Source organism: Schistocerca nitens, chromosome 2, assembly GCF_023898315.1.
Source record: "Schistocerca nitens isolate TAMUIC-IGC-003100 chromosome 2, iqSchNite1.1, whole genome shotgun sequence".
Taxonomy (NCBI): Eukaryota; Metazoa; Arthropoda; class Insecta; order Orthoptera; family Acrididae; genus Schistocerca; species Schistocerca nitens.
The window spans coordinates 262,676,282-262,700,614 of NC_064615.1; the positions used below are offsets into that span (position 1 = coordinate 262,676,282).

Genomic DNA, 24,333 nt, shown 5'->3' on the forward strand with positions numbered 1-24,333 from the left:
TAACATCAAAATCAGTGAACCTCTCACTGTTGTACAGTTCTCGCATATTGTGGTAATAAAAACACTTAGATTGCTGCATGGGAAAAAGTCTGACATCGTTTGACAAAATGGATTCCAAAATTTAACTTCTCTGTAACAGAATTACAAAACACACCTGTTCCAGTTGCTTTCCCTTTGAATTAAAGTCAGTATTCTTCTATAATTGCCATGGACAATGGTCAATATTTGTTAACGACCAGTATCACTTCAATTCTTGAAAATCCTATAGTCTCAGAAATTAATAATACACACAATACACTTCTATAGAAATAACTACGATATAACATTTACTGCCTATGTGTGAGCACAAAAAATATCATTCATCACTTCATTTTATCAAACGGTGTCGTGCTGCATCCATAGACAAACAAGTAAATCCTTTTTATGCCATGCGCACCTCGCCATGGGCGCGCGAAAAGATGCTAGCAAACAGGGAAAAACAAAACAAAAGATAGCCAGTGGACCGGGTGTAAACACCGAGAAAAATGTGCACGTCCGGTGTGGTCTAGTGGCGTCGGCACGGTACCTCAGCGTGTTCGGACAGAGGGTTAGCAGCCCTCTGTAATAAAAAACCTACGTTAATCAATCAACAACGAACTTAAACGGATGTCTTACGACGTCCGCCCCGAGCACATACAACGAACAAAAGCGAACAAAATGAGATGTTTTTTTTTTTAAAAAAAAAAAAGTTGGTTGGAGCGTCGTGCTAATAATGCGAAGATCGTGGGTTCGATCCCCCCACGGGCCATTACGATTTTACTATTTCAACGCACACGCTATGCCCGATCTCGTACGGGACTTGGTAGATTAATCTGCCACGAGTAATGAGTATGATGGGCAAACATCTAATAGGCGCACTACGAATGTAGTGTTGTGGACATGTTGGGAATGTGGATCTCACGGGGAGCGTGCAAGGGATAAGTCCCTGCAGACGCACTATCCTCTGTGCCCGCGGTGGCTGAGATGGATAGAGCGTCTGCCATGTAAGCAGGAGATCCCGGGTTCGAGTCCCGGTCGGGGCACACATTTTCAGCATGTCCCCAACGAAGTGTATCAACGCCTGCTTGCAGCTAGGGTGTTCATTTAATTATCATTTCTATTTCAAAAAGGCAACGCCGATTTCCCCGGGGAAGTATGGTGACAAAGAAATCGTCACATTGTTGTGGGAGCTGCTAGGGGACCCGAACGCGACGTGTCGGGACGCGCTAAAACACTTCACTGGTCACAGCACGCTGAACACACAGTTTCTCGTCCGATCACCGCTACTGCGCGACGCTGGGCGTTGTCAGTGCTTGGGCGGGTGACCGCCTGCGAACACAGGGCACTGTCGACAGTTTCAATTCGTATTTCTCTTTCCTCTTCGGTTTCGGAGCTGCAGCGCTATTCGGTCAAGGGCACTGGCGCCACGTTTTGCCTCTCGGTATGCCAAGTCGCGCCGTGCGGCCACAGTGTAATGAAGGAGCGTGTTGTAAAATTTTCAACAAAGAAAGAAAGGAATGTACTAGTGATAAAATTGAATTTGTATGACAGAACATGTAAAATCACACAATGATAACAGGCAGCGGGTCTTTACTTGAGGCATAAGTAATGTTGTGCCCGCCTCGCCATACCTCTCTCAGTCGTTTCGCGTGCTTGTCCTATTAATATAGGCCGATTGGAGAGCGTCAGCCGAGCTAAGTCGAGACTCAAGGTCAATCGACACACACACTATAAGGTGGCCTGCAGCGACTAAGAGGGGGAAAGAAACATTAATTTAAGGACGCGTGGCGAAAGTACTCATACGCGAAATGAAAAAGCCTCTTGCTGTGGCCGGGAATCGAACCCGGATCAACTGCTTGGAAGGCAACTATGCTGACCATTACACCACCACCGCACAGTTTCCTGCCGCGCACGCCGCGCTGTGTCTGCTTCCCGCCTGTCGGCGGCGGCTGAAGGTGGTCGTAGCTGTAGGCGCATTACGGGATGGGCGAGCGCACCCAGACAGCGTCTCGACGCACATTTCGCGTCCTTAGGCAAGAGTCGTCGCGTGCGTGCGCCGCAAGAGTACTTAGACGATCACGTTCGGGCGTCATTTTTAAGCAGTGCGGTGCAGGATTCAGCGTCTGTAGCATTCTCTCGAGAGGATGCGACGGCGCTGGACGGTAGTCCAACTTGTCCTTCAGACGTCTGCGCGGAAAGCACCAGGCAGCACGTCGCGCGGAGCTCCGCTGCCGTCGTCGGTTTGTTTACATCGCCGGGACTTTGGCGCTTCGTTCTTCGTGATTTCTGCTTTGAAGATTTGTAAGTAACAAAATGTCGACATTTTCGAGAGCTAACACCGCTCAGTGTGTATTTGATAGAAGTGCTGTCCGCCCTACCGCATTTGAAATACACGAGTGGTTATTCGAAGACCTAAAGATACCGGAAGAAATCGTAGACACTTTTCAATTGGACTTTGTTCAGTATTGCTTGTTCTTGAAATTTACCTCTGGGGACATGTGTGAAAAGTTTGTTGCTAAATTAGGTGGCAGTCGTCATTTTAAACATGCAGACGGCAGTATTAGTAATGTGCAAATTGTGGCGTCAGGTTTTGGTATTTGAACTGTTCGAGTTTTTAATGTCCCACCGGAATGCCCTGATCAAGTTTTATCTCGTACCTTGTCGCGATTTGGTGACGTTCTTACCATTACAATGGAGAAATGGTCTAGTGCATATCGTTATAGAGTTGCTAGCGGTGTCCGTAGTGTACGGATGGATCTGAAACAACATATTCCTTCCTACTTTGTAATCGGTGGGGTTCGTGCACAGGTCTCCTATATCGGGCAACCGCCGACATGTGCCGTATGTCATTCCACGGATCATTTGAGGGGTGACTGCCCTCGACGGCGGCGGCGAAGATGTTGTGGGTGGTGGCGATAAATTTGTGCCCCTCATGAGTGAGATTGTAGCAGGAACATCCTTTACCGGTCCGACCGACCGACCGACCAAGCGACCGACGACCGTTGCTTCCGTCGAAGACACGTCCGTCGCGGAACATAGTCGCACGACTGTCGGGCAGGAGGAAATGGAGGTTGTCCAGGACCCGCCTGCCCCGACCGACCGGGTTGATGACGAAAGGGACGCACGCTCTGTTAATGCTGATGCCGTTCAATCGGAATCGGTGGAGGCAACAGACGCTTCTTTACCCCCGCCGCCCCTTCCGGTGCCAACTTCTGCCGATACTGTAACGCCTTCAGTGGAAAGTAAAAAGCACCGTCGCCAGCGGGGCAAGGGTAAACAGGTCAAGGATCCGAACCCGGCCGCCCTCGCAAATCCGCCAGCCACGGAGAGTGGCAGTGAAAGTGAGGCTATGTCAAAAGGATCCTCTCGTAGTAGCAGCCCCGCCAGGACAGAGAAGATTCGAGCACACACTGAACGCTTGAAACAATTTCTCAGTGCTGGGAAGGAACAGGACGTTGCCGCTGCGAAGCGTAAATTAGAACAGGCCAGTGAGCAGTTACCACAGCGCCCGCGCAAACATTCTGTGCCGTCACAGCCGGCCGTAACGTCGCGCGGCGGCCAGGCGGAAGCCACCAAGCCGTCGGGCGACGCACGACCACCCCCGCCACCTGACAGTCACAGCCCGTGGTGGCAGCAGGAGGACGAGGGGGGCCAGTAGCCATGCGCGCAGACACACATCGTTCTAATGAGTCCACCTACATTGCAATTGACCTGGAAACCTACTGTGTCTTGTACTGCGTCCAGTGTACTATCGTCCCTTGTTTTTGTAGAATTGCTACTAACCACTAGTGTTTTAAGACCAACTGAAATTTCCATTTTTATGCCAGCTGCTGTTCATTTACGTATATAAGCCCGGCGTTTTATCACTTCGTTGGTGTTTTTTCTATTGCTCTGTTGTCCATCTGCTTAAAATGTCAACGCACCCACACCCAACAAGTATGTTTTCTGTTTTGACATTAAACGTTGCCGGTATCTCAGCGGGCCACAAGGTAGCAGCTTTTCAAGACGTTTTATTTCATGGAAATTTTAGTATTGCCCTTCTTCAAGAAGTATCTAGTGACGTTTTTAGCAATATCCCAGGCTATGGTGTTGTTTGCAATCTGAGTAGTGATAATAATTGTGGCACTGCGATTTTATATAAGTCGTCTTTAGAACCTACGGACATTCAACTTCTCCCAAATGGTCGTGTCTTAGCGTGTGTGATTGAGGGAGTCCAATTTGTCAACGTGTATGTGCCCTCGGGGACGGATCAAAAACGCACACGAGCTCGTTTTTTTACCACGGACATATGCCCCTTTTTGGCTACGGCTCGCCCCATCACATTCGGTGGCGATTTCAATTGTGTTGTTGCCTCTGCTGACCAGTACCCCACCCCCACTAATTGTGCTGAACTGAATACCCTTTTAAATGCAGTGGACTTGCGTGATACGTGGCGTCACTACCATCCCATCATGACGCAGTATACGCACTTTTCTACTGGAGGGGCCAGTAGAATTGATAGGATCTACGTTTCACGGGAACTCACAGACGCTTTATGTGCAGTCGAAGTTCTGCCTGTCGCCATGAGTGATCACTGTGGCTACGTGTGTGTTTTGCGGTTGCAGTGCTGTCGCATGAAATCTCTTCCGGCATATTGGAAATTAAATACCGGCCATCTGGGTGCCGAAGGGCTCCGTGCGGAGATCCGTGTAGCATGGCAGCAGTGTTTAGCAAAGTTCCACACTTACGGATCCTGCATTGAGTGGTGGGTGGCGCATGCCAAACCGATTTTGCGGACGGCGGCGCAATTATATAGTCGCGAAGCGAGTTACTGGCACAGGCGTACGTTAGCATTTTATCAGCAGTGCTTACAGGATGCTATCACTGCACCTGTTGGCCCCGATGCCAACATTAGACTCCGCCTGAGCAAAATTAAAACCCAGATTCTGAGGCTGCACCGGGTACGGCAGAGAGGTTTAACGATTCGGAGCCGTCCGTTATGCCACATCGATGACGAGGAGCCGTCGCTCTATCATCTTTCCCGGGAGAAGCAACAGGCTCGCAAAAAGTATGTTGAAGCGCTAGAAACTGATGCGGGGATTGTCTTATCGCAGCGGCACGAAATTGTACGTCGTATCTCCGACTATTATACTTCGCTCTTTCACGATACTACCGAGGATGGAGAGGCCACGCGACTTTTATTACATGACGTAGTCGACTGCATGTCCGAACCTGACCGTGAAGAGCTGGTTGCAGAGGTGTCTAATCAGGAAGTGTTACAGATCTTGAAAGCCAACACGACGGGCAAGTCGCCTGGACCCGACGGTCTTCCTACAGAATTTTATATTAATTTCTGGGATATTGTAGGGGACAAGTTTACGGTAGTGGTGAACGAAGTGCTTCGCGGCATAGTCATCTCGAGTCAGTTCCTTGAAGGGCACATTATTCTTATCCCCAAAAAACGGGGTCCGTGTCGTGTCACTGATCTGCGGCCAATAACGCTGCTGAATGCTGATTACAAGTTGGCGGCCAGATGTGTTGCAGCGAAGTTACAGGCAGTCATGGATAAAGTCATCTGTCCATTTGAATCCTGCGGCGTTAAGAGGCGGACCATTTTCAATACAGCGTCTACCTATCGTGACATCATCGCTTACTCCGCCGTCCATCGGCTTTCCGCCGGTGTTCTTTCTCTGGACTTTGCCAACGCGTTTGACAGGATGAGCCACGGCTATTTGATGCACGTTATGGAAAAGATGGGCTTTGGCCTCCGCTTCATTCGCGCGATTCGCCATTTCCTGACAGGGGCCAGTTCGGTGGTGACAATTAATGGATGGAGAACACCACCTATAGTTCTTCGTAGATCGGTGCGACAGGGCTGTCCCTTATCTATGTACCTTTTTGTCATAGCTTTGGACCCACTGCTGCGTGCGCTAGACCGCACGATAGGCGGCGTGGATATTCATCTTGCCACTGTGAAATGTCTCGCTTACGCTGATAACGTAGGTGTTTTTATCGACAGCGACAACGATTTTCATCACATCCGGCCCTTACTGAGGAGGTATGAACGTGCGTCGGGTGCCCTGATAAATCCAAGGAAGACCGTACTGATTCCTTTAGGAAATTGTGAAGTGGATCCCGATCAGACTTGGTTTCGCGTAGCCCGTCATCACATTATCTTGGGCCTTGATGTTACGGCTAATCCACAACAGATGCGGGCACGCACCTGGCGCCGGCTGCTAAATCATGTCAAAGGCCTTTGTAAGACTTACGCCAGCCGACGCCTCACCCTCCTCCAGAAGGTCGACCTAATTAACAGCGCCGTGTATTCCAAGGCCTGGTACGTGGCACAACTCCTGGACGTTCCGCGACCACTCGCCCGATCATTTTCGCAGGCCGCGTACTGGCTCCTGTGGCGCCACGAAATCTTCAAGGTTCGGGCGGCAACGTGCGTCCTCGACACCACCTTCGGAGGACTCGGCCTCGCTGATTTTTCCATGAAGTGTTCGGCGCTGCTGGTGCACCGCATGGCCACATTGCAAGCTAACAGCCCGGATGGAACGGCGGCAGCCATGCTCGTCGCTTACCGGCCGCCCTCCGAGAGCGCACCGGTGTCCGTGGCGGGCGTCCCGTACCATCTCGGCTACGTCAGAGCTTACTACCTGCAGCGGAGCTACGTACTGGAAACGGCGCTGGACAGGAATAGGAATGTTCGCCGACTGTATGCGGCAATGGTTGGGAGGCCACCCCCTCACAAGTTCGCTCTTCGTTTCCCCGCGACCAACTGGCGGCAAGTGTGGCTTAATATTCATCACTCCGTGTTGCCCTCCGGCGTTCGGTCCCAGTGGTATAAACTGGTCAACAATACGGTGGCCACAAACCAACGTCTCTCGGACATCCGCCTGCTGCCGTCTGCCAACTGTGGTGCTTGCGGCGTTCCCGACACACGGGAGCATCGCTTTCAATGTCGCCTTGTGTCGGCCATCTGGGAACTGTGTAGGGTCTTGGTGGCTCTGATCAACAGGACGACACCATCGCACGTGACTCTCAATGATGTTCTTACGCCAGGGTTTAAACCCTTCCCTCGCGCGAAGCACAATACAATGGTGTGGCTTCTAGGCCACACTGTCTTCGCCATTCTGGACTGCCAAGTCAAGGACGTATATACTTATTTTGCATACTTGTGGGGTGCACATTCCCATGTGCAGCGGCTGAAACATTACAAAGAACTTTTTGCCAATTTTCTCTGTGCGGCGTTAAAATATGGTTACGCGAAGACGTTTAATCATAGATATCTGGAAACCTCGATTGAAGACTGAAGAGGCTATGTATTATTTTTTGTTTTTTTTTCAGTCATTTTTGTTTGAATTTGACCCGATGGTTTTGATGGGTCTGTGAGACAATTATGCGCTACAGAAGAAGCCTATCTTTTCTTTTTTTTTATGTGAATTGCAGCAGTGATGCATTTCGTTTTTCACATGGAAGTGATAATGTTATTTTATTTACCTTTTACTACCTTCTTCTTATGATCTTCAGTGTGAGTTATTAGTTTATCTTCTCCACGCGCATCTTGTTCACCGAGAATGGACACGGAATTTATTGCATTTGTTTTAAAGAAGAACTCTCCTAAGACTTTTAATTACTCGTCGTCTGTGGCTTCTTTTAGGATGGATATTTTATTTTGATATTTTCATCGTTTGAAGAGGTACGGTGTCTTTTATTGTGCATTCCATGGATGGACGGCAAATTTGATTTCGTGGAAGAATTTTCATTTATTTCTTGATTTTCACGCCATGATCCACGAGAGCAGCCGCCGGCGCCGAGTGTATACCACAACGGATATGATAGCGTTGAAGCTCGCCGATGAAGGCATATTTTGGTGAGAGCAAGGAGGGCTATAAGGGGAGTTGGGAGGCCCTAAAAAAAAAAAAAAGAAAAAAAAAAGAAAGAAAGTGGTAGAATGCTCGCCTGCCACGCGGGCGGCCCGGGTTTGATTCCCGGCCGATGCATCGTTTTGCTGTTCCCGCGATAATGCTGCCGTGTGGCTTGCGCTCTTGAGATGCACGATCCACAAGAATGTATAGCTGGATTCCCTTGAGAAGAACCGAGAACGCAGCACTCGCGGGTCCCCACTAGGACGCTCGCATCATGTTCTACAGACTAGCGTCGGCCTGGCCTCACAATTTGCTATGTCCAGGTGCCTCCGAGGCACTGAACGTTAACGACAAGGAGTGCTGCCTATCGTTTGCAAAAGCTGCAGCAACACCGCAATCAACTGGGCCGGCTATGCACGTCTAGCAACAGAACACGTTATCCAGGAAGTACAGTGTCTTTACGTCTAACATTGGGTATGGTACTTACCCAGTTTCCAGGAAAAGCGGTTTACCCGTGCCTCGGTAGCGCAGTAGGCAGCGCGTAAGTCTCATAATCTTAAGGTCGTGAGTTCGATCCTCACCCGGGGCATTTAATTTTCTGTGACTGATGGTGATGCTGTTGCTAGGGCACCAACTTATTTCTTGTTTGTTATCCACAACGGTTTCAACGCTTCAGCGGGAAAATGTTTACTTCCTGTTACTGCTACTTACAGCTTCCCTTTCCCTCATGTCCCAGCACAGCATGAAGCCAAAAGCATTGCTCTGAGACGTTTGAGGTGCGCGCCTTGCCAGTCAGTATGCGCAAAGACGCTCGCAAAGAGAGAAGGGCGCCGACGCGGGACACGACACGAAATGCGACAAGCGACGGTCCGAACCGGCGAAGACACCCCCACATCCGGTGTGGTCTAGTGGCTAGGATACCTGGCTTTCACCCAGGAGGCCCGGGTTCGATTCCCGGTACCGGAACGGAATTTTTTCCACACGAACCGTGACAAGTTTGAGCTGACCGAGCTGCCGTTTCCCGTCCTGCTCGCAATATAGCTACTGTTTCGTGACCGTCAGCAGAATATAGACGAGGGAAGCAGACGTCCGACGACCATAGAAATGGTGTACGGCTTCATGCCATACGTTTCCAGCGCAGGGCTGAGCAACTGCATCTGCCGAGGCCCGTTAGCTCAGTTGGTTAGAGCGTCGTGCTAATAACGCGAAGGTCGTGGGTTCGATCCCCCCACAGGCCACTACTCTTTTACTACTACGAAAAGGCAGCGCCGATTTCAGCAGGCGAGTGTGATGACCAAAAGATCATCACCCTGCGTGGAAGTTGACAGAGGATCCGAACCCGACTTGTCGGGAAGCGCTACAGCATTCACTCGGCAATGGCCATAATATGTTGAATACACTGGTTCTCAACCGATAAAGACAAGATGAAAGAAAATGTCCGATTGCCGATTTGTAACAACTTTAGCCCTTGTCACTACTTGGGCGGGTGAGCGCATGGGGACACAGGGTACTGTTGGCAGTTTTACTTCCTATTTTTTCTTTCTCCTTTGTTTTCGGAGCTACAGCCCGATTCGGTCATGGACACGCCACCGTGAAAGGAAGGGGGAGTGCTGTGTGCCCATCGCCTCGCCTCTCCTTACCTCTCTCAGTCGTTTCTCGTGCTTCTCGTTTCGATATAGGCCGATTTGAGAGCGTCAGCTGAGCAAAGTCGAGACAAGTCGAGACACACTATAGGCTGGTCTGCAGCGAGTATGAAGGGGGAAAAAAACATTAATTTAAGGGCGCGTGGCGAAAGTACTCATACGCGAAATTAAAAAGCCTGTTGCGGTGGCCGGGAATCGAAGCCGGATCAACTGCTTGGAAGGCAACTATGCTGACCATTACACCACCACCGCACAAGGAAGCGCCCCGACGCCGCGCTGTGTCGGCCTCCCGCCTGTCGGCAGCGGCCGAAGGTGATCGTACCTGGCAGGCGCATTTCGAGGTAGGCTAGGGGAGAACATCCAGCCGCATTCGGACGGCGTATCCGCGCACGTCGCGCAGAGCTCCGCTGCTGTCGTCGGTTTGTTTACATCGCCGGGACTTTGGCGCTTCGTTGTTCGTGATTTCTGCTTTGAAGATTTGTAAGTAACAAAATGTCGACATTTTCGAGAGCTAACACCGCTCAGTGTGTATTTGATAGAAGTGCTGTCCGGCCTACCGCGTTTGAAATACACGAGTGGTTATTCGAAGACCTAAAGATACCGGAAGAAATCGTAGACACCTTTCAATTGGACTTTGTTCAGTATTGCTTGTTCTTGAAATTTACCTCTGGGGACATGTGTGAAAAGTTTGTTGCTAAATTTGGTGGCAGTCGCCGTTTTAAACATGCAGACGGCAGTATTAGTAATGTGCAAATTGTGGCGTCAGGTTTTGGTATTCGAACTGTTCGAGTTTTTAATGTCCCACCGGAATGCCCTGATCAAGTTTTATCTCGTGCCTTGTCGCGATTTGGTGACGTTCTTAACGTTACAATGGAGAAATGGTCTAGTGCATATCGTTATAAAGTTGCTAGTGGTGTCCGTAGTGTACGGATGGACCTGAAACAACATATTCCTTCCTACTTTGTAATTGGTGGGGTTCGTGCACAGGTCTCATATATCGGGCAACCGCCGACATGTGCCGTATGTCATTCTACGGAACATTTGAGGGGTGACTGCCCTCGACGGCGGCCTGTTCAGTTTCCGCGCGAAGATGTTGTGGGTGGTGGCGATAAATTTGTGCCTCTAATGAGTGAGATTGTAGCAGGAACATCGTTTACCGGTCCGACCGACCGACCGACCGAGCGACCGACGACCGTTGCCTCCGACGAAGACCCGTCCGTCGCGGAACATAGTCACACGACTGTCGGGCAGGAGGAAATGGAGGTTGTCCAGGACCTGCCTACCCCGACCGACCGGGTTGATGACGAAAGGGACGCACGCTCTGTTAATGCCGATGCCGTTCAATCGGAACCGGTGAAGGCAACAGACACTTCTTTACCCCCGCCGCCCCTTCCGGTGCCAACTTCTGCCGATCCTGTAAAGCCTTCAGCGGCAAATAAAACGCAACGTCGCCAGCGGGGCAAGGGTAAACAGGTCAAGGATCCGAACCCAGCCGCCCTCGCGAATCCGCCAGCCACGGAGAGTGGCAGTGAAAGTGAGGCGATGTCACACGGTTCCTCTCGTAGTAGCAGCCCCGCCAGGACAGAGAAGATTCGAGCACACACTGAACGCTTAAAACAATTTCTCAGTGCTGGGAAGGAACAGGACGTTGCCGCTGCGAAGCGTAAATTAGAACAGGCCAGTGAGCAGTTACCACAGCGCCCGCGCAAACATTCTGTGCCGTCACAGCCGGCCGTAACATCGCGCGGCGGCCGGGCGGAAGCCACCAAGCCGTCGGGCGACGCACGACCACCCCCGCCATCTGACAGTCACAGCCCGTGGTGGCAGCAGGAGGACGAGGGGGGCCAGTAGCCATGTGCGCGGACTCACATCGTTCTAATGAGTCCGCCTACATTGCAATTGACCTAGAAACGCATGTGTCTTGAACTGTGTCCAGTGTATTGTTGTGCCATGTTTTTGTAGCCTTGCTACTAACCGCTACAGTGTTTTAAGACCTATTGTAAATTCCATTTTATGCCAGCTGCCATTCATTTCAGTATACGTCCGGCGTTTTATCACTTCGTTGGTGCTTTATATTGCTCTGTCTTGTCCATCTGCTTCAAATGTCAACGCACCCACACCCATCGAGTGTGTTTTCTGTTTTGACATTAACCGTTGCCGGTATTTCAGCGGTGCACAAGGTAGCTGCATTTAAAGATGTTTTCTATCATGGAAATTTTAGTATTGCCCTTCTTCAAGAAGTGTCTAGTGATGTTTTTAGTTATATTCCAGGCTACGATGCTATTTACACCCTTAATAGTGACAATAACTGTGGCACAGTAAATTTTCTGCACAGTATTGTCCAGGAGTTACGAAATGTGTTGCAGTGCTTCTTGACTGTTTTATTGGGGTGCTTAAGGCGCTGCATCTGAGTCTTCCGTTTCTCATTTTCTTGCTAATTCTTGAGTGTCTGTGTTTTAAATGGCCGCCGCTCGTCAACATCTAAAGACCTTCTCAGTTTTATCACTCAATGTCAATCGCATCATAGCTGCGCATAAAATAGCAAGTTTTATAGACTTTTTAACTTTGGGAGGCTATGACGTTGCATTACTCCAAGAAGTCACTGTTAAGCGCTTCCATAACGTCCCTGGCTACGATGTAATCTATAACATTAACGTTGAAGGAACTTGTGGCACCGCTGTTCTTTATAAAACTGTATTGCAACCATCTAACGTTCAATTTTTACCGGATGGCCGCTTACTTACGTGTACGATCCAGGATGTCACATTTATTAATATATACGCGCCGAGTGGCACTGATCATAAACGTGCTCGTTCTGTTTTTTTTAATCAAGATGTGGTTCCGTTCTTTGCGTCGACCCGCAATGTAGTAGTTGGCGGCGACTTTAACTGTGTTACTGCTGCAGCCGATCAATTTCCCACGGCTACCAGGTGCCCGGAACTTTCCCAACTAATTGTGACCAATGACTTGATCGATGTTTGGCGTCATTTTCATCCTACCACGACGTAATACACACATTTTTATGCGACTGGTGCCAGCAGAATTGATCGTATTTATGTGTCGCGGCCACTTCAAACCTATCTTCAGAGGGTTGCGGTACATCCCGTCGCTTTTAGTGATCACTGCGGTGTTGTGTGTGACGTGCAATTACTGGCCAATAGGCAGGCGCCACCTTCCCGTATTTGGAAACTCAATACCCGTCATCTCTCTGACGCCGGTTTACGTTGCGAGATTCAGAACGTGTGGCGGCTTTGTTCTGAAAAACGGGGAAATTATGCCACGGTCTTACAATGGTGGGTCGACTTAGCCAAACCACAGTTGCGCAGTGTTGCGATGCGGTATGCAAGGGAGGCGTCGTTTTGGGAGAGGCGCACCATTGCCTTTTATCAGCAGTGCCTCCAAGATGCGCTTGATGCGCCCGTGGCGCCAGATCAAAACTTACGCGCACGTTTGAATAGAATTAAAAGCAAGATACTCCATCATCACCTCCACAAGGCACACGGTGTTCTGATTAGGAGCCGGCCGCAGTGTGACACCATTGACGAAGTGCCAACGCTTTACCACTTGGCACGCGAGAAACGGTTGGCGCGGAGGAAAGACATTACCACCCTCATCACGGCCACGGGTGGTCGTCTCACGGCGAAGCATGAGATCGTTCCCTACGTCTCCGACCACTTTACGAGACTGTTCGGACAGACTGCTGCCGACGATGTCGCACGTTCCTTTCTATTAGATGAATTGGATACTGTCATCTCTGAATCTGACCGTCAGTCACTGGATGAGATGTTGTCACAGGACGATGTGAAAGACGTCTTGCGTTCGTGTCGTCGGGGGAAGTCTCCAGGTCTAGATGGTCTTCCCATCGAATTTTACCTGGCTTATTGGGATATTTTCGGTGAGACTTTGACGATCATGATAAATGAAATTGTTCGTGGTGCTGCTGTCCCTTCGAAGTTCGTTGAAGGGCGTATTGTATTAATTCCGAAGACATCGACAGCATGCCGTGTTGAGGCATTACGCCCTATCACACTTTTAAATGCAGATTATAAACTGGCGGCACGATGCCTCGCAACGAAACTCAGTGTGGTCATGGACAGGATCATCAGTCCCTTTCAGTCGTGTGGTGTGAAACGTCGTAGCATTTTTCACGCTGCGGCTTCATACCGAGACGTGGTCGCGTACGCAGCAATTAATGACCCGTCCGCTGGCATTCTCTCCATCGACTTTGCCAATGCATTCGACCGTATCGGGCACGATTATCTTCTGTCCGTCATGACAAAACTGGGGTTCGGCGGCCACTTTCTCGATGCTATACGGCATCTTTTAACGTCGGCGACGTCAGTAATTGTAATCAATGGTTGGCAGTCGCCGCCCATTCCTATTACAAGATCTGTCAGACAGGGCTGTCCTTTATCAATGCTCCTATTTGTCATTGCGCTCGACCCGTTTTTGCGCGCAGTCGGTCGAATCATTGAAGGTGTCCAGGTCTGTCACGTCTCTCTCAAATGTGCTGCCTATGCTGACGACGTGGGACTTTTCATGGGGCGGGCACATGACTTGGACAGAGTTCGCGATGTTCTGACATTGTACGAACGTGCCTCTGGCGCCGTTTTGAATACACGGAAAACTGTATTGGTACCACTGGGTCGGCGGGAACTGTCTGCTGAACAGGACTGGTCCCGTGTTGTGCGCACCCACAAAATTTTAGGACTCGACATTGTAGCGTGCCCACAAAAAATGCAAGTTTTAAACTGGAGGCGAATTCTTGGCACTGTGAAGGCCCTATGTCGCAGCCACTCAGGTCGCCGACTCAACTTACATCAACGTGTGGCTGTCATTAATACATTCATCTTATCGAATGCGTGGTACATCGCCCAACTGCTTAGTGTTCCGAAGCCGGTCGGGAGGGCGATTTCGCAGGCAGTCTACTGGCTGCTGTGGCGGCATGAAATTTCTAAAGTCAAGGCTTCGACCTGTGTCATCGACAGGCAGCTGGGCGGCCTCGGTTTCATCGACGTTCCACGCAAATGCGGCGCGCTGCTCGTCCACCGGACAGCCACCCTGCAGTCCGACGACCCGGCAGGAACCACCGCGGCACTCCTGGAGCTCTACCGCCCACACTCTGAAGCGGCGCCCGTCTCTCTCGCGGCCATCCCGTACAAGATGTCCTACATACGGGAGTACTTTTTAACGAGGAGCTACGCTCTGTCAACGGCTACCGACAGACACAGGACCGCCCGCGGACTCTACGTTGCCCTGACTGGACAACCTCCGCGTCATAAACTGGTGCTCCGGAACCCCACAGTGGAATGGGTGAAGGTGTGGGCAAACATCAACAACCCAGTGTTGCCGTCGGACGTGAGTGCGCTCTGGTTTAAAATCGTCAACAACACGCTATCGACGAACCAGCGGATAGCCGACATTCACCTCCTTCCCTCTGCCGACTGTGGAAGATGTGGTGTTGTGGACACACGGGAACATCGTTTTGAGTGTGCATCGGTGTCGACGGAATGGCGGCTGTGTCAACGAATGGTCGCCCACATTAATAGAACGCCTCCTCACCTTGTGACTGTTCGTCGTGTGATAGTGCCTAACTTCCAAGCTTTCCCGCGGACAAAAAATAACGCCACTGTCTGGATATTAGGGCATACGATTTATGCCCTTATCGATATGGCCGTCACTGATACTGTGATTTACCTGGATTATTTGTGGGCCCAGTATATGATACTGAAGGATTGCGTTCAATTTCGCGAACTGTTTGCGAATTTTTTGAAGGCGGCCTTGGATTATGGCTATGAAATGGAACTGCGACAAACACCTTGAACTGCGATTTACTGAGCTGACGCGTTCCACTTTTTATTTATTTTTCATACTTTTATTTGTTTTATTTGTGTTATGGTTGGTGAATTGTGCCACCAACTCACTACGGGTCGTTCTGGTTTTATCTCCAAGAGAGGAGTGTCCCTTTAATTTTGAGGAATTTACTTTGTGCCCGGGACTTCATGGGTATTTTAGACGATACGGCCTGTTTGTGTGGAACATTCATAGTTGCAGGAGTGTTTTTTCCAGTCTCTTAATTTCTGTTACCGGACTGTCGCGATTTCATTTTATTACTTTTAGGTGATTTTTATTTCTTTCGTGTGATGCACACTTCGACGTAAACTCTCATGTTGTGCTGTTTGACACCTGTTTTGTAACAACTCTCTGCTACATCGGAGTGACACGTTCGTCAAGAGGGAGAATATTTTACTTTCAAGCGGAATATGTTTTTAGTTGAAACACGAGCTGAAGAGTTGAACCGGCGGAGGAAGGAAGACCGTCCACGAATTCCGCGATAAAATTACTTTTCGTTCTTCATTTTTCTCTGGCAGAAGACAGCATACCATCTGAGGAGAAGATGATTTTGTTTTAAGTTATTCCTCTGTTCCACGAAGTTCGACAGTCCAGCAAATATAGCGTTGAAGCTCGCCGAAGAAGGCATGTTTTGGTGAGAGCAAGGAGGGCTATAAGGGGAGTTGGGAGGCCCTAAAAAAAATATAAAAAAAAAAAGTGTTAGAATGCTCGCCTGCCACGCGGGCGGCCCGGGTTCGATTCCCAGCCGATGCATCGTTTTGCTGTTCCCGCGATAATGCTGCCGTGCTGCTTGCGCTCTTGAGATCCACGATCCACAAGAATGTATAGCTGGATTCCCTTGAGAAGAACCGAGAACGCAGCACTCGCGGGTCCCCACTAGGACGCTCGCATCATGTTCTACAGACTAGCGTCGGCCTGGCCTCACAATTTGCTATGTCCAGGTGCCTCCGAGGCACTGAACGTTAACGACAAGGAGTGCTGCCTATCGTTTGCAAAAGCTGCAGCAACACCGCAATCAACTGGGCCGGCTATGCACGTCTAGCAACAGAACACGTTATCCAGGAAGAACAGTGTCTTTACGTCTAACATTGGGTATGGTACTTACCCAGTTTCCAGGAAAAGCGGTTCACCCGTGCCTCGGTAGCGCAGTAGGCAGCGCGTAAGTCTCATAATCTTAAAGTCGTGAGTTCGATCCTCACCTGGGGCATTTAATTTTCTGTGACTGATGGTGATGCTGTTGCTAGGGCACCTACTTATTTCTTGTTTGTTATCCACAACGGTTTCAACGCTTCAGCGGGAAAATGTTTACTCCCTGTTACTGCTACTTACAGCTTCCCTTTCCCTCTTCTCCTAGCACAGCATGAAGCCAAAAGCATTGCTCTGAGACGTTTGAGGTGCGCGCCTTGCCAGTCAGTATGCGCAAAGACGCTCGCAAAGAGAGAAGGGCGCCGACGCGGGACACGACACGAAATGCGACAAGCGACCGTCCGAACCGGCGAAGACACCCGCACATCCGGTGTGGTCTAGTGGCTAGGATACCTGGCTTTCACCCAGGAGGCCCGTGTTCGATTCCCGGTACCGGAACGGAATTTTTTCCACACGAACCGTGACAAGTTTGAGCTGACCGAGCTGCCGTTTCCCGTCCCGCTCGCAATATAGCTACTGTTTCGTGACCGTCAGCAGAATATAGACGAGGGAAGCAGACGTCCGACGACCATAGAAATGGTGTACGGCTTCATGCCATACGTTTCCAGCGCAGGGCTGAGCAACTGCATCTGCCGAGGCCCGTTAGCTCAGTTGGTTAGAGCGTCGTGCTAATAACGCGAAGGTCGTGGGTTCGATCCCCCCACGGGCCACTAGTCTTTTACTACTACGAAAAGGCAGCGCCGATTTCAGCAGGCGAGTGTGATGACCAAAAGATCATCACCCTGCGTGGAAGTTGACAGAGGATCCGAACCCGACTTGTCGGGAAGCGCTACAGCATTCACTCGGCAATGGCCATAATATGTTGAATACACTGGTTCTCAACCGATAAAGACAAGATGAAAGAAAATGTCCGATTGCCGATTTGTAACAACTTTGGCCCTTGTCAGTACTTGGGCGGGTGAGCGCATGGGGACACACGGTACTGTTGGCAGTTTTACTTCCTATTTTTTCTTTCTCCTTTGTTTTCGGAGCTACAACCCGATTCGGTCATGGACACGCCACCGTGAAAGGAAGGGGGAGTGCTGTGTGCCCATCGCCTCGCCTCTCCTTACCTCTCTCAGTCGTTTCTCGTGCTTGTCGTTTTGATATAGGCCGATTTGAGAGCGTCAGCTCTCGCGTCAGCTGAGCAAAGTCGAGACACACTATAGGCTGGTCTGCAGCGAGTAAGAAGGGGGAAAAAAAACATTAATTTAAGGGCGCGTGGCGAAAGTACTCATACGCGAAATTAAAAAGCCTGTTGCGGTGGCCGGGAATCGAAGCCGGATCAACTGCTTGGAAGGCAACTATGCTGACCATTACACCACCACCGCACAAGGAAGCGCCCCGACGCCGCGCTGTGTCGGCTTCCCGCCTGTCGGCAGCGGCCGAAGGTGATCGTACCTGGCAGGCGCATTTCGAGGTAGGCTAGGGGAGAACATCCAGCCGCATTCGGACGGCGTATCCGCCCACATTTCGCATCCTTTGGCAAGAGTCGGTGCCGGCGCCGGCGATGCAAGAGTACGCAGAGGACCGCGTTCTGGCGGCATTTTTAAGCAGTGCAGTGCAGGATTCAGCGTCTGCAGCATCTTCTCGACAGAATGCTACGGCGCTTGACGGCAGTCCCACTTTCCCTTGAGACATCTGCTCGGCAAGCAGCGTGAAGTTACTGCTGGCCCGAGCATCGGTGGTTCAGTGGTAGAATGCTCGCCTGCCACGCGGGCGGCCCGCGTTCGATTCCCGGCCGATGCATCGTTTTGCTGTTCCCGCGATAATGCTGCCGTGCTGCTTGCGCTCTTGAGATGCACGATCCACAAGAATGTATAGCTGGATTCCCTTGAGAAGAACCGAGAACGCAGCACTCGCGGGTCCCCACTAGGACGCTCGCATCATGTTCTACAGACTAGCGTCGGCCTGGCCTCACAATTTGCTATGTCCAGGTGCCTCCGAGGCACTGAACGTTAACGACAAGGAGTGCTGCCTATCGTTTGCAAAAGCTGCAGCAACACCGCAATCAACTGGGCCGGCTATGCACGTCCAGCAACAGAACACGTTATCCAGGAAGAACAGTGTCTTTACGTCTAACATTGGGTATGGTACTTACCCAGTTTCCAGGAAAAGCGGTTCCACCCGTGCCTCGGTAGCGCAGTAGGCAGCGCGTAAGTCTCATAATCTTAAAGTCGTGAGTTCGATCCTCACCCGGGGCATTTAATTTTCTGTGACTGATGGTGATGCTGTTGCTAGGGCACCTACTTATTTCTTGTTTGTTATCCACAACGGTTTCAACGCTTCAGCGGGAAAATGTTTACTCCCTGTTACTGCTACTTACAGCTTCCCTTTCCCTCTTCTCCCAGCACAGCATGAAGCCAAAAGCATTGCTCTGAGACGTTTGAGATGCGCGCCTTGCCAGTCAGTATGCGCAAAGACGCTCGCAAAGAGAGAAGGGCGCCGACGCGGGACACGACACGAAATGCGACAAGCAACCGTCCGAACCGGCGAAGACACCCGCACATCCGGTGTGGTCTAGTGGCTAGGATACCTGGCTTTCACCCAGGAGGCCCGGGTTCGATTCCCGGTACCGGAACGGAATTTTTTCCACACGAACCGTGACAAGTTTGAGCTGACCGAGCTGCCGTTTCCCGTCCCGCTCGCAATATAGCTACTGTTTCGTGACCGTCAGCAGAATATAGACGAGGGAAGCAGACGTCCGACGACCATAGAAATGGTGTACGGCTTCATGCCATACGTTTCCAGCGCAGGGCTGAGCAACTGCATCTGCCGAGGCCCGTTAGCTCAGTTGGTTAGAGCGTCGTGCTAATAACGCGAAGGTCGTGGGTTCGATCCCCCCACGGGCCACTAGTCTTTTACTACTACGAAAAGGCAGCGCCGATTTCAGCAGGCGAGTGTGATGACCAAAAGATCATCACCCTGCGTGGAAGTTGACAGAGGATCCGAACCCGACTTGTCGGGAAGCGCTACAGCATTCACTCGGCAATGGCCATAATATGTTGAATACACTGGTTCTCAACCGATAAAGACAAGATGAAAGAAAATGTCCGATTGCCGATTTGTAACAACTTTGGCCCTTGTCAGTACTTGGGCGGGTGAGCGCATGGGGACACAGGGTACTGTTGGTAGTTTTACTTCCTATTTTTTCTTTCTCCTTTGTTTTCGGAGCTACAACCCGATTCGGTCATGGACACGCCACCGTGAAAGGAAGGGGGAGTGCTGTGTGCCCATCGCCTCGCCTCTCCTTACCTCTCTCAGTCGTTTCTCGTGCTTGTCGTTTTGATATAGGCCGATTTGAGAGCGTCAGCTCTCGCGTCAGCTGAGCAAAGTCGAGACACACTATAGGCTGATCTGCAGCGAGTAAGAAGGGGGAAAAAAAACATTAATTTAAGGGCGCGTGGCGAAAGTACTCATACGCGAAATTAAAAAGCCTGTTGCGGTGGCCGGGAATCGAAGCCGGATCAACTGCTTGGAAGGCAACTATGCTGACCATTACACCACCACCGCACAAGGAAGCGCCCCGACGCCGCGCTGTGTCGGCTTCCCGCCTGTCGGCAGCGGCCGAAGGTGATCGTACCTGGCAGGCGCATTTCGAGGTAGGCTAGGGGAGAACATCCAGCCGCATTCGGACGGCGTATCCGCGCACATTTCGCATCCTTTGGCAAGAGTCGGTGCCGGCGCCGGCGACGCAAGAGTACGCAGAGGACCGCGTTCTGGCGGCATTTTTAAGCAGTGCAGTGCAGGATTCAGCGTCTGCAGCATCTTCTCGACAGAATGCTACGGCGCTTGACGGCAGTCCCACTTTCCCTTGAGACATCTGCTCGGCAAGCAGCGTGAAGTTACTGCTGGCCCGAGCATCGGTGGTTCAGTGGTAGAATGCTCGCCTGCCACGCGGGCGGCACGGGTTCGATTCCCGGCCGATGCATCGTTTTGCTGTTCCCGCGATAATGCTGCCGTGCTGCTTGCGCTCTTGAGATGCACGATCCACAAGAATGTATAGCTGGATTCCCTTGAGAAGAACCGAGAACGCAACACTCGCGGGTCCCCACTAGGACGCTCGCATCATGTTCTACAGACTAGCGTCGGCCTGGCCTCACAATTTGCTATGTCCAGGTGCCTCCGAGGCACTGAACGTTAACGACAAGGAGTGCTGCCTATCGTTTGCAAAAGCTGCAGCAACACCGCAGTCAACTGGGCCGGCTATGCACGTCTAGCAACAGAACACGTTATCCAGGAAGAACAGTGTCTTTACGTCTAACATTGGGTATGGTACTTACCCAGTTTCCAGGAAAAGCGGTTCACCCGTGCCTCGGTAGCGCAGTAGGCAGCGCGTAAGTCTCATAATCTTAAAGTCGTGAGTTCGATCCTCACCCGGGGCATTTAATTTTCTGTGACTGATGGTGATGCTGTTGCTAGGGCACCTACTTATTTCTTGTTTGTTATCCACAACGGTTTCAACGCTTCAGCGGGAAAATGTTTACTCCCTGTTACTGCTACTTACAGCTTCCCTTTCCCTCTTCTCCTAGCACAGCATGAAGCCAAAAGCATTGCTCTGAGACGTTTGAGGTGCGCGCCTTGCCAGTCAGTATGCGCAAAGACGCTCGCAAAGAGAGAAGGGCGCCGACGCGGGACACGACACGAAATGCGACAAGCGACCGTCCGAACCGGCGAAGACACCCGCACATCCGGTGTGGTCTAGTGGCTAGGATACCTGGCTTTCACCCAGGAGGCCCGTGTTCGATTCCCGGTACCGGAACGGAATTTTTTCCACACGAACCGTGACAAGTTTGAGCTGACCGAGCTGCCGTTTCCCGTCCCGCTCGCAATATAGCTACTGTTTCGTGACCGTCAGCAGAATATAGACGAGGGAAGCAGACGTCCGACGACCATAGAAATGGTGTACGGCTTCATGCCATACGTTTCCAGCGCAGGGCTGAGCAACTGCATCTGCCGAGGCCCGTTAGCTCAGTTGGGACAGTCGGGCTTGAGAAGCCGTGCGGCGCGGACGTGCTGTTTACGTCCTAGCCGCGACCAGCAGCTTAGCGGAGTCGGTGAGTGTTGTGCTAGCGGCGCATCGTCCATCGTACATAGGAAACGTTCACATGGCTCATTCTTTACGAAAGTCGACAGTAAAGTTCACATTCGAGAACCGTTTTGCCCGACCAAAAGCGCTTGAAGTTGAACGTTTTTTGAGAGAGGTAGTGAAATTAGATCCCAACGAACTATTTGGTATTCATCTTTCGATTGTGGCAAGTGTTGTATATGTGAAACTTATCAATGACGATTGCTGTGACCGGCTGATTCGGACGTCGGGAGGCTCTTATAAGTTCCTTCACTCCGACGGCAATGTAGGGACAGTCCTTGTGGAACCAGCGGGCATTGGAATCAGAACGGTACGTGTCTTTGAATTACCATTTGAGGTGACTGCCCACCAAGTAACTTCGGCCCTGCAACAGTATGGGACGGTCCTCGCCCATACGGAGGAGAAGTGGTTGAGCTTTGAGACTTACCCTGTTCTTAATGGCGTACGTCAAGTGAGAATCGACCTTCAGAAGCATATCCCCTCCTATGTATACGTTTGTGGCTGCAGAGCGATCGTCATGTATGATGGACAACCTCGTACATGCTCTGGTTGTGGAAAGGAAGGTCACGTTCGATCGGAGTGTTTACAACGACGTATTGCACAATTGCCGGTGGGCGCGAACCTCGATCCGCAGCGGTCCCAAGCTTGGCCACTTACGTATGTCGCGGCTGCGCGAGGTGCTGTGGTGCCATTCCCCGCTGTTCCCGATCCTCCCGCTGCATCACAGGAGTCGCCCATGCAGCAGGATGCCCCGGTGGTCGACCAGTCTGTGCGGCCGGCGTCAGACGCCCCTAGTCCGGATGTCTCCGAGCGTGTGGAACCTCCGCGGACGGAAGTGATGGACGTGGTATCTGACGTGACGCCCGAGACGGGAGCGGACTCCGAAACACCTAGTGTGGGACAGTCTCAACCTTCAGACGTTGAGGAATCCCATACTTCACGGCACCAACAAAAGAAGCGCAAGAAACAACGTATCGCGCCCCCAGATGCCGGCGAAGCAGCTCGCCCATATCGTGAAAAAGCAACACGGATTGCACAAACGCAGCGCGGCACTCCGGCGACGAGTTCTGCAACAGACCAGGCCCCTACGCAGCGAGTGGCAAGCCCCCCAGGTCACTGTGGCGTTGACGCCTGCAGTGTGACCCCCATGGATGTGAGTACGACGCGACCCCTTGAACCATGTGATGAGCTGGATCGAAAACTTCCGAACATGCACCGCACCGCCCCTGTGCATGATGAAGTAAATTGGGCTGATGATGTTGAGTTAGACGCTCAGGATGTTGGAACGACGGACCAACCACTGGCCGTGGACGACACCCATGGTCCCATGGGTAACGCATTACGACCAGGTTCAAGTGAGCCGGTCGACGGCTCGGGGGAAGGACAGCGAACCTAAAGGCTGACGGTGTCGCAGAGTTGTGCCCAATGAACCCTCAACAGGCGTATCGCATAGCGACAATCAACATTAATAAAATCAGCAGTGCTCGTAAACTGCAGCTTCTCAGTGACATGTTACGAGCGGCGGAAGTCGATATCGCCCTGTTACAGGAGGTCAGGGAGTCGGATCTCCAGTCCTTGCGCACATATACCGCTCACGTCCATCCTGGTACCGCGCACGAACTGGGCACCGCCATCTTAACCAAAGAGGGTCTCGAAGTTACGGACGTTGCGTTTCTACCTTCGGCGAGAGGTACAGCGCTTACGCTCGCTGGCGTCCGCATTATTAATGTCTACGCTCCATCTGGCTCCAGCAATAGAGGCGCCCGCTCGGAATTCTATAGGACTGACATAATGCCCCTGTTCGCGGGCAGGTACGATCACGTCGTTTTCGGCGGTGACTTCAACTGCGTGCTGTCACCCCGCGACCAGACGCCGAACTACAACACATGCCCGGAGCTCTCTGCCGTTATACGTGACATGGCCTTGCAGGACACATGGACCTGCCTCCATGGAGACGCGCCGGGGTTCACGTACTTTACGGCAACGTCAGCGAGCCGCCTGGACCGCATATATACGTCGCGCGAGCTTCGTCTCCGTCTTCAGCAGTCGGAACTCTGGCCGACGATCTTTTCAGATCATTTGGCGTATATCTGCACCATCACTCTGGCGCGCCAGTCAACCTATCGCGGTAGAGGATTGTGGAAATTGAATGTCGCTGTTCTGCAGGAACGTGATTGCCGTGTACAAGTCACCGACACCTGGACGAAATGCTTACGTCGCATACACGCCTATCCGTCGGTGCTCCTCTGGTGGATACATTGCGCCAAACCGGCCTTGAGGAGGACACTAATGAACTACTCCCGCGATAGGATGCAATGGTACAATACCACGGTGGAATTTTACTTTAGTGTCCTCCGTGACATGTACAACCGTCCCGCACAACGACCGGTTAGTCTTGTAGAAATCAACCGCGTCAAAGCCAAACTGTTGCATCTCATGCGCCACAAGATGGATGGCACCGTCATTCGAGCACGACTGGGATATGAGGTCGCGCACGAACGACCCTCATTGCACCACGTGGTAGGGGAAAAGCGGCAGTATACACGGAAACTCATCACGGCACTTCGGACGGTGGACGGCCAGCGGTTAACCACACAGGCCGAGATTAAAAAAGGGTTCGTGGATTATTATGCCAGTCTGTACTCGCAGAAGACACCAGATCGAGAGGCCCTTAATGACATACTCACGGCACTGC

General features: G+C 51.4%; 17 non-coding genes across 17 annotated transcripts; 13 read left to right on the plus strand and 4 right to left on the minus strand.

Annotated features, from left to right (window-relative positions):
- Positions 1–1,840: 1,840 nt before the first annotated feature.
- Positions 1,841–1,912, minus strand: Trnag-ucc (transfer RNA glycine (anticodon UCC)). The gene has a single exon. It is a non-coding gene; the product is annotated as a tRNA-Gly (tRNA).
- Positions 1,913–8,384: 6,472 nt separating this feature from the next.
- On the plus strand, positions 8,385–8,457 carry Trnam-cau (transfer RNA methionine (anticodon CAU)). Its single transcript has one exon. It is a non-coding gene; the product is annotated as a tRNA-Met (tRNA).
- Positions 8,458–8,762: 305 nt separating this feature from the next.
- Trnae-uuc (transfer RNA glutamic acid (anticodon UUC)) lies at positions 8,763–8,834 on the plus strand. The gene has a single exon. It is a non-coding gene; the product is annotated as a tRNA-Glu (tRNA).
- Positions 8,835–9,032: 198 nt separating this feature from the next.
- Trnai-aau (transfer RNA isoleucine (anticodon AAU)) lies at positions 9,033–9,106 on the plus strand. Its single transcript has one exon. It is a non-coding gene; the product is annotated as a tRNA-Ile (tRNA).
- A 585-nt stretch (positions 9,107–9,691) lies between these two features.
- Trnag-ucc (transfer RNA glycine (anticodon UCC)) lies at positions 9,692–9,763 on the minus strand. Its single transcript has one exon. It is a non-coding gene; the product is annotated as a tRNA-Gly (tRNA).
- A 6,735-nt stretch (positions 9,764–16,498) lies between these two features.
- Trnam-cau (transfer RNA methionine (anticodon CAU)) lies at positions 16,499–16,571 on the plus strand. Its single transcript has one exon. It is a non-coding gene; the product is annotated as a tRNA-Met (tRNA).
- Positions 16,572–16,876: 305 nt separating this feature from the next.
- On the plus strand, positions 16,877–16,948 carry Trnae-uuc (transfer RNA glutamic acid (anticodon UUC)). Its single transcript has one exon. It is a non-coding gene; the product is annotated as a tRNA-Glu (tRNA).
- Positions 16,949–17,146: 198 nt separating this feature from the next.
- On the plus strand, positions 17,147–17,220 carry Trnai-aau (transfer RNA isoleucine (anticodon AAU)). The gene has a single exon. It is a non-coding gene; the product is annotated as a tRNA-Ile (tRNA).
- Positions 17,221–17,808: 588 nt separating this feature from the next.
- On the minus strand, positions 17,809–17,880 carry Trnag-ucc (transfer RNA glycine (anticodon UCC)). Its single transcript has one exon. It is a non-coding gene; the product is annotated as a tRNA-Gly (tRNA).
- A 347-nt stretch (positions 17,881–18,227) lies between these two features.
- Trnag-gcc (transfer RNA glycine (anticodon GCC)) lies at positions 18,228–18,298 on the plus strand. Its single transcript has one exon. It is a non-coding gene; the product is annotated as a tRNA-Gly (tRNA).
- Positions 18,299–18,680: 382 nt separating this feature from the next.
- Positions 18,681–18,753, plus strand: Trnam-cau (transfer RNA methionine (anticodon CAU)). The gene has a single exon. It is a non-coding gene; the product is annotated as a tRNA-Met (tRNA).
- A 305-nt stretch (positions 18,754–19,058) lies between these two features.
- On the plus strand, positions 19,059–19,130 carry Trnae-uuc (transfer RNA glutamic acid (anticodon UUC)). Its single transcript has one exon. It is a non-coding gene; the product is annotated as a tRNA-Glu (tRNA).
- Positions 19,131–19,328: 198 nt separating this feature from the next.
- Positions 19,329–19,402, plus strand: Trnai-aau (transfer RNA isoleucine (anticodon AAU)). Its single transcript has one exon. It is a non-coding gene; the product is annotated as a tRNA-Ile (tRNA).
- A 588-nt stretch (positions 19,403–19,990) lies between these two features.
- Trnag-ucc (transfer RNA glycine (anticodon UCC)) lies at positions 19,991–20,062 on the minus strand. Its single transcript has one exon. It is a non-coding gene; the product is annotated as a tRNA-Gly (tRNA).
- Positions 20,063–20,409: 347 nt separating this feature from the next.
- Trnag-gcc (transfer RNA glycine (anticodon GCC)) lies at positions 20,410–20,480 on the plus strand. Its single transcript has one exon. It is a non-coding gene; the product is annotated as a tRNA-Gly (tRNA).
- A 381-nt stretch (positions 20,481–20,861) lies between these two features.
- Positions 20,862–20,934, plus strand: Trnam-cau (transfer RNA methionine (anticodon CAU)). Its single transcript has one exon. It is a non-coding gene; the product is annotated as a tRNA-Met (tRNA).
- Positions 20,935–21,239: 305 nt separating this feature from the next.
- On the plus strand, positions 21,240–21,311 carry Trnae-uuc (transfer RNA glutamic acid (anticodon UUC)). Its single transcript has one exon. It is a non-coding gene; the product is annotated as a tRNA-Glu (tRNA).
- The last annotated feature ends 3,022 nt before the right edge of the window (positions 21,312–24,333 follow it).